General features: G+C 35.9%; 1 long non-coding RNA gene across 1 annotated transcript; it reads left to right on the top strand.

Moving 5' to 3' along the window:
• The first annotated feature begins 1495 nt into the window (after window positions 1-1495).
• On the top strand, window positions 1496-4966 carry LOC145780908 (uncharacterized). The gene is made up of 3 exons (XR_014290682.1): window positions 1496-1622; window positions 2912-2963; window positions 4866-4966. It is a non-coding gene; the product is annotated as an uncharacterized LOC145780908 (long non-coding RNA).
• Window positions 4967-8660: the final 3694 nt, after the last annotated feature.

The raw sequence follows: 8660 nt of genomic DNA, 5'->3' as shown, positions 1-8660 counted from the left end.
ATGGCATTTTGTGGTCAGCTTTTGGCAGGGACAGCGGGCAGGCAGTGCAAGCAAACCATAAGGACTGATCATAATAATAGTCAGTCAATAATGGTTATTAGTGTAACTCTTACTAACTACTAAAAAATCAGCAGAGATGTGCCTTAAGACTTTTAAGTTAAGAGCCTTAAGGCACATCTGTGCTGATTTTTTAGTATTAAAACTAACATCGGCTTAAACTAGTTTTTTCTTACTAACTAATAACTAATTACTACTGGCTGTAGGCTAGCCTTATAGTCTTGGAAGAAAATGTCATTAGTAGGCTACAGCCCTTATATTATGGTGGGCGCCAGACTATGGAAATCTCTGAAAAGGGGCGCTGGGGAAAAAAAGGTTAAGAATCACTGATCTAAGCTGATATCACGCAACTTGGATGCGTTCGCTCCTATTCTAATTAGAGTAAACTTTGAAAACCTTAAAATTATAAAAAATCGTGTGGTCTCATCAACCAACTTTCATTTGTTAGTCAATTTTTAAAACTTTATTTTTGAAACTGTTCACAACCTAAAACAGAATCTGCTTCTTCTCCATATTTGATACCAATACAAAGAACAGGTAATTTTGATTGAATGGTTAGGCTCACATTCATATAGTGTACGATGATAAGATCGCCTGATTTCTGAGTACATATAATGGCTGTCTACTGTAGATTAAGTTGGCAACAACAATCTAGATTTTTAAAATTCTACAATGAAATGAAAGTATCATTGGAGAATATAGATTTGTATCTTTGCTAATACTATAAGTACAGTCTTATGATTGTTTGGTCTTTCTATTGTTTGCAAACGATGATACCAACCAAACTTACTGTAATAACGTGGTAAGCTATTCGTAATTTCATATTCTTATCATGTCAAACACAATCGAAAGTAGCATATCATGTGATGACAAGTTCATTGCTTAATGAAGCTTGATTTTAGTTTTTAAACATATCTACAGTGTCTACAATGTACCTACATTACCTACAAGGTACCTACAAGATCACCTTATTTGAAGAGCTTTCCACAGGCACTACAATGTTGTTGCCCCAGGAAGCGCCTCAAAGACATCCTAAACAAATCACTGAAATTATGTAACTTAGACACTCGACATCGGATTAACCTTGCAGAAGATAGAGGTGCGTGGAGGCTCACTGTGTATGAGACCGTCTCCAAGTATAAAGAAACGCGTATCACCAACCAAGAGGATAAACGTTGCAATAGACAAAACCGTCGAAAATCTCCACCATCCCTCGTGGCAGGCTTTACATGTTATCGTTGCGGACGCGCCTGCCAGTCACGCATTGGACTTTTTAGCCTTAAGAAGGCTTGCAAAGGACGTGATATTTAAACCGCTATCTTCGTTTCCAGTACTGCCATGTATACTGTAACTAGTAAATCATTATGCCAAATTTTAAGGTAAAACGGTATAGACATCCATTCATTTACTTCAAACGTATAAATTATAATTCACTGAAACAACATTTGTCAAGCAATTAAATTTCCATGCTGTGTAAATGTCTTGTAGGCGAACATGGTTATGAAGAAATAAAGCCACAAGAAAAGACCATGAAACATAGTTATCAAAACGTGGTTGTCAGCGATGTGAGTTACTATTTCAAATTATTTTAATGAATCTCATCTCTTGTCCATTTATTAACTTTTTAAAAGCCTCCACCAACGTAACGTATATTAAACGTGTAATTATTGGTGTTGACGAAACGAGAATTTGGGCCCAATAGGTGGAGATGATGCCAGAATCTACTAACAAGTGACCTTTTATTGAAACAGCGTCAAAAAACACTTAACCCTATCTTAATACGAGCTGTTTTCGTACGAGGAAAGTACGACACGGGATATCTTAGCCCCGTGCTAATTAATCGCTAGTAACGGGAGCTATGAAAATTACAGAGCCAAAATATTTTACAAGATAATAGCCATGTGTATTATGCGTATAAAGATTAAATTTTTTCCAACAAATTTGTTAAAATAAAGTGTTTGAGATGAAAGAACGTCGCTAAGTCGGTTTTCATTCTAATTTCCCGAAAAAGCTTCAAAATTGATCGTTCGTAAGCATATTTTTTAATTATCACATAGAGTAATGCTAAATTAAACAAAAAAATGCTTTTGATCACGATTATAAGTCATTTTAACATTTCAAAGTAATTGCACTAACATTTAATAACTACAATGCACTACAAAGCAGTTTCATGAAAATGTCTAGCCAACTAAGACGAAATGCTTATTGTGACGGGCAGGAAGGTAAAAAATGACCAGTGTGGGTTTAGAAAATTCGCAACGATCAAAAAAACTAAAAGTTCAAAAATTTCACTAAACTGTGTTCAAAATACATACATAATCTCCGGTTAAACAAGCCAGACATATGTCTAGGTGCAAATATTACTTATTTTACTTACTTCTGGTAATGGAAAGATCACAGGTTTATCATAGCTATGATTGTAAGAATTCAGACTAGGTCGTGTAGTCACTTTTTTAGCATGCTATAAAGTATCTTTGCCGAGACACAGCCGCATGCTCTGGAACGGTGTCGAACCCACGTCCTTTCGAACGTCGCGCAAACTTTCTCATCACTCGTCTACGCAGCCGACAAGCAGTCAGCGCTTCTATATTTGTCAGCGCTTTTGGGTATTATTTCAAGATAATGAAAATTTGGGTAGTAGCCTCTACTGTATATGTGGTTACAACAAAAACTGATGATATGCAACCTATTTTTGCAAACTCTTATTACAAAGCGATAACAAAGGTAACGACAACATTTCTTCAACCACAAAGCAACTAAAGAATATCTTATGTATAAGGAAGAGCTTGAAAATACTTGAAATGTAGCTTTTAGTCTTTAGTTGTTTAACCATTTTGTTGCAATTGTGTTCTAGAAAGAGGAAGGCACCGGAAAAAATTATGCTAATATTGAACCAAATTTGGAAGGTAAGAGTTTATTGTTGATTTTGCTATACAGTATGCTGCATTCTGCAGCATATTTCGTGCATGATTGCCACTGAAAGCTTAATTTGTTTTGTGCTTTAAAATTCAATTTTGGTAAAGAGGTCACTTTCTTCAACCACAGACATATACAACCAAGCAACCACACGGCATTTAACATAATCCATTAAAATTGAACATAAACTATAAACTACAAACGGTAGTAAACTATAAGCAAACAAACGGTTTCACGGTAGAAAAAGCCAACCAGACCATTTCCTTTCTCGATGTCGAAACTAAAATTAATAAAAACAAATTTGACACTTGGGTTTGGCGAAAACCAACCAATACCAACCTCCTTCTCAATTTTAATGCTGTATGTCCTTCTACCTACAAATCTTGATTAATTAAATGCTGCCTGCTCAAGCGAGCACAAGATATTTGCTCTAATTTTGATAATTTTAATATTGAAGTCAATCGTTTACGGTCTTATTTTATTGCGAACAACTACCCCACATGGTTTTTCAATAAGATGCTGAGGGGGTTTTTGGATTCACGTTCTACGCACTCTCAAGCGGACGAACGTGAATGGAAAAACTTTCTTACAGTTCCCTTTGTGGGTAAAGCATGGAGACGCTTTGTCAGTAATATGTCAAGTTTTATCAAAATGAAGTTCAACGTGGATATTGTTCCCGTGTATAAAACGTTCAAAGTTGGCTATTATTTTCAGCTTAAATCTAGGACTCCCTCCTACTTGTGTTCAAATGCCGTGTACAAGTTAACTTGTTCGCATGACGCGAATTGTACATACATCGGTATGTCTACGCGGCATTTGGCCACGAGAGTGAGGGAGCACTGAGATTTAATTAATTTGAACCAGCAAAGTACCATTAAAGATCACATATTCGATTGCCAAACATGTTCAAATAACAAACCATCCTTGGAGTCGTTTAGAATTATGCGTAAATGTTCCACCGAATTCGACAATAAAATCCACGAGGCTTTGCTAATAAAATCATCCAATCCTCGCCTCAATACACAGTTGTTTGCCTCAGGCGCTTCTTATTTACTCAACGTCTTTTCTTTTCTTATTTACTCAACGTCTCTTCCTCGCGTAATTTAAACGCCATGTGATGTCTTTTCTTCTTTGCTCTGCGTTTCATTTTGCATTTCGTTTTTCAATTCAGTGTTTAGATCAGTTATTCATTTTCATTGTAGATATGATAAGCAGTTATTTTTTTGTTACTTGATAAGGGCTAACGTGTGTATGACCGAAAACGTTTGTAGCTTATAGTTTATGTTCAATTGTAATGGATTATGTTAAATGCCGTGTGGTTGCTTGGTTGTATATGTCCTTCAAAATTATGCACAAATACTACGTAACTGTACAATATACTGTACTGCAGTAACAAATACTCCAAGTTAAAAACTAAAATGAAAGTTGTTCATACAAAGTTGTGTTTTAATCAACTAACACACATACTAGACCTATGGTACATGAATTAACAAAAAATATATAAACTTCATGCCAGTTTTATATTTTGTTAAGTTCATAGGCATTAATTGATGTAAATTCGTGCAAATATAAGGTTTTTGTATTTAAATGAACATGGGTATCTAACGATAAGTCCTCAAAGAAATACGGTAAAATTGTTTGCTACTGAAATTCGTTTTTTTAAGATTTGTATTAAGTTAATTCGAGTATTTTTTGTTATTAAAAAATCAGTTGGTTAGTATTCACAGTAATCGAAACTGTGGGATGTTCATTTGCTAAGATTAAGCCACACCCTGAAGCATTTAGTCAATTCTTTCTTGCAAAAGGGAACTAAATCTCTGCAAAGCTGTGTTGTTGTTGTTGAATTTCAACTTCATGGTGAGTCATTGTTTTATGTCCTATTGTATTTACAGAATGTCGATGTCGACCAAGATGAACATGGATACCCAACAAGAATTCCTGAAGCCCGAAATCAAGAAGTTTATGTCACTCAACAACGTTATTCAAAATAAAAACACATTTACAATAGTTTAACCGTACCTGTTACTGGCGTAGACCTTATGGTCTCGCCCCCTGCTAATTCAGCAACTTCACATAGAAGCAGTGACGCTAGAAACCTGAGATTTCTTGACTTTTACTTGTTTTTCTTGCCCCAACTTTTAATCCCGATTATGTTGGTATCGGATAATTGTAAAGTTCACAATAAACCTTTTGTCACAGCCAGTTATGAAATGCAAGAAATTTTCTAAAATTCAATAGCTTGATTGACGGTTTATTATTAGCGTGCGGTTTCATTTTGTGTTTGTCACTCATAACGCGACGGCGCTAAAATTCCATTTCTTACCCAGGCGTCAAAATCCGTCATTTTTACGTTGATTCAACGTCGATTTTGCTGTCTGGGTAGGGGGTCGGTCTCTGACGCGATATGAGTCATTCTTTGCTGGCAGACAATAATTAGGAAGGTAATTTGTTATTTGCGCAAATTGCTTTGTATTGCAAAAAGTGCATGGAATACTGTTTGCACAGAAACGGAAAAACAAAATTGATGAAATTCTGTGTTCAATGCAAAAAGACAGTCAAAATAAAATGTGAACTGAGAAATTTGACCAAGAAATGGCGAAAATAGGTCAAAAACCGAGTCATTATCACCTTTTCTACCTAAAATACACAATCACGAGTATATTTTGCGAAATAAATTGATTGAAGTGATAGATAAGGCTTTTGACCAACGGCATACTTTTTCCCGTTGTTATTTGATATAAGCCCACGGAGTAATTAGCAATAAGAGAGACGTAGACCTGATGGTCTCGGCCAGTAACTCTTGCCTCCAAAAGGAAGCAGTAACAGATACGGCTAATAAAACACATGCTATAATTTCTAATAAAAAACATCTAGATGTAAATAATTTAAAACCATGTGAAAGCTGTGTTCAGGCACTTAATAGAACTTTTAAAGCATTCCAGCTTTAAGTATAACCTACATTCTGTGTATCACTTCAACTTGTATGTAGTACACATAAACAACACTGTTTGAATGGAAATTCGTCAAATAAACCGATTCGATAAAAATCGCAAACAAACGCTGGACAGAAACTTTGTAAACCTTTTAGCAATGTTTTTACGCATGCATAGCTATAAGCAGTTACAGAGTATCTGCTTTTAAATGTTGTGTTACTCGGTCGTCAGGTCACTCGGCGTAAGACACCTCAGTAAGTGCTACAACTCAGCAAGTATATTTTAGCTACTGCCAAGTCAGCAAATGAGATTTACTTATTCACGTCGGACTTGCTCGGTCATCGCTTGATAAACTCAGTTTTATGACTTGTGACATTCCAAGTTTCGGCTTACTCGGTGGTTACTTGATCAGATTCATCATTTACTAACTTCACCCACTTGCTGAAATATTGCTAGTTCAGTTTTCACTTGCTCAGTTGTCGCTTGCTCAGTTCAGAACTGCTGACTTGTAGGAGATTTGTGTTACTCCTACTTACAAGAAAAAGAGCCTAATATTATCTTTGGTGAATTCTTTCCGCCAAAACTACAACATAGACAAAATAATACACCTCTTTACCAAAATTGTAAAATTTAAATAACAGCTAAGCTGAATACTGAAAAGCTTGGGTGTTCATCAGGACAATTATCGTTTCTAGAAGTAGTTCTTCTGAAGTAGTTCTCTAGTTGCAATGTTCTTCTGATGAAAGTGAAAGTAAAAGCAACAATAAACTGGTTGATTTTTTGCTTCACTGACGTTTCGCGCACCATGACAATAGTTTACTATGACAATTATAAAAGCTATTATTTTGTATGTTATTCGCACTGAGGATGCGCATTGTCATGGTGCGCGAAACGTCAGTGAAGCAATAAATTAACCAGTTTATTGTTGCTTTTACTTTCATCAGATTAACGTTGCAACTAGTGCCAGAAACAAGAACAGCTAATTTGACTTCTTCCAACAGTCAAGTAGCCTACTCTGTACAATCTGACTTTTTTTATGTGGTGCTATTATGTGTGATCATTACAGTATGTGGGATGTTCATTTGCTAAGATTAAGCCACACCCTGAGGCATTTAGTCAATTCTTTCTTGCAAAAGGGAACTAAATCTCTGCAAAGCTGTGTTGTTGTTGTTGAATTTCAACTTCATGGTGAGTCATTGTTTTATGTCCTATTGTATTTACAGAATGTCGATGTCGACCAAGATGAACATGGATACTCAACAAGAATTCCTGAAGCCCGAAATCAAGAAGTTTATGTCACTCAACAACGTTATTCAAAATAAAAACACATTTACAATAGTTTAACCGTACATGTTACTGGCGTAGACCTTATGGTCTCGCCCCCTGCTAATTCAGCAACTTCACATAGAAGCAGTGACGCTAGAAACCTGAGATTTCTTGACTTTTACTTGTTTTTCTTGCCCCAACTTTTAATCCCGATTATGTTGGTATCGGATAATTGTAAAGTTCACAATAAACCTTTTGTCACAGCCAGTTATGAAATGCAAGAAATTTTCTAAAATTCAATAGCTTGATTGACGGTTTATTATTAGCGTGCGGTTTCATTTTGTGTTTGTCACTCATAACGCGACGGCGCTAAAATTCCATTTCTTACCCAGGCGTCAAAATCCGTCATTTTTACGTTGATTCAACGTCGATTTTGCTGTCTGGGTAGGGGGTCGGTCTCTGACGCGATATGAGCCATTCTTTGCTGGCAGACAATAATTAGGAAGGTAATTTGTTATTTGCGCAAATTGCTTTGTATTGCAAAAAGTGCATGGAATACTGTTTGCACAGAAACGGAAAAACAAAATTGATGAAATTCTGTGTTCAATGCAAAAAGACAGTCAAAATAAAATGTGAACTGAGAAATTTGACCAAGAAATGGCGAAAATAGGTCAAAAACCGAGTCATTATCACCTTTTCTACCTAAAATACACAATCACGAGTATATTTTGCGAAATAAATTGATTGAAGTGATAGATAAGGCTTTTGACCAACGGCATACTTTTTCCCGTTGTTATTTGATATAAGCCCACGGAGTAATTAGCAATAAGAGAGACGTAAACCTGATGGTCTCGGCCAGTAACTCTTGCCTCCAAAAGGAAGCAGTAACAGATACGGCTAATAAAACACATGCTATAATTTCTAATAAAAAACATCTAGATGTAAATAATTTAAAACCATGTGAAAGCTGTGTTCAGGCACTTAATAGAACTTTTAAAGCATTCCATCTTTAAGTATAACCTACATTCTGTGTATCACTTCAACTTGTATGTAGTACACATAAACAACACTGTTTGAATGGAAATTCGTCAAATAAACCGATTCGATAAAAATCGCAAACAAACGCTGGACAGAAACTTTGTAAACCTTTTAGCAATGTTTTTACGCATGTATAGCTATAAGCAGTTACAGAGTATCTGCTTTTAAATGTTGTGTTACTCGGTCGTCAGGTCACTCGGCGTAAGACACCTCAGTAAGTGCTACAACTCAGCAAGTATATTTTAGCTACTGCCAAGTCAGCAAATGAGATTTACTTATTCACGTCGGACTTGCTCGGTCATCGCTTGATAAACTCAGTTTTATGACTTGTGACATTCCAAGTTTCGGCTTACTCGGTGGTTACTTGATCAGATTCATCATTTACTAACTTCACCCACATGCTGAAATATTGCTAGTTCAGTTTTCACTTGCTCAGTTGTCGCTTGCTCA

Source organism: Aplidium turbinatum, chromosome 12, assembly GCF_918807975.1.
Source record: "Aplidium turbinatum chromosome 12, kaAplTurb1.1, whole genome shotgun sequence".
Classification (NCBI taxonomy): domain Eukaryota; kingdom Metazoa; phylum Chordata; class Ascidiacea; order Aplousobranchia; family Polyclinidae; genus Aplidium; species Aplidium turbinatum.
The sequence above is the reverse complement of the archived record's forward strand: the minus strand, read 5'-3'. Positions and strand labels throughout refer to the sequence as shown.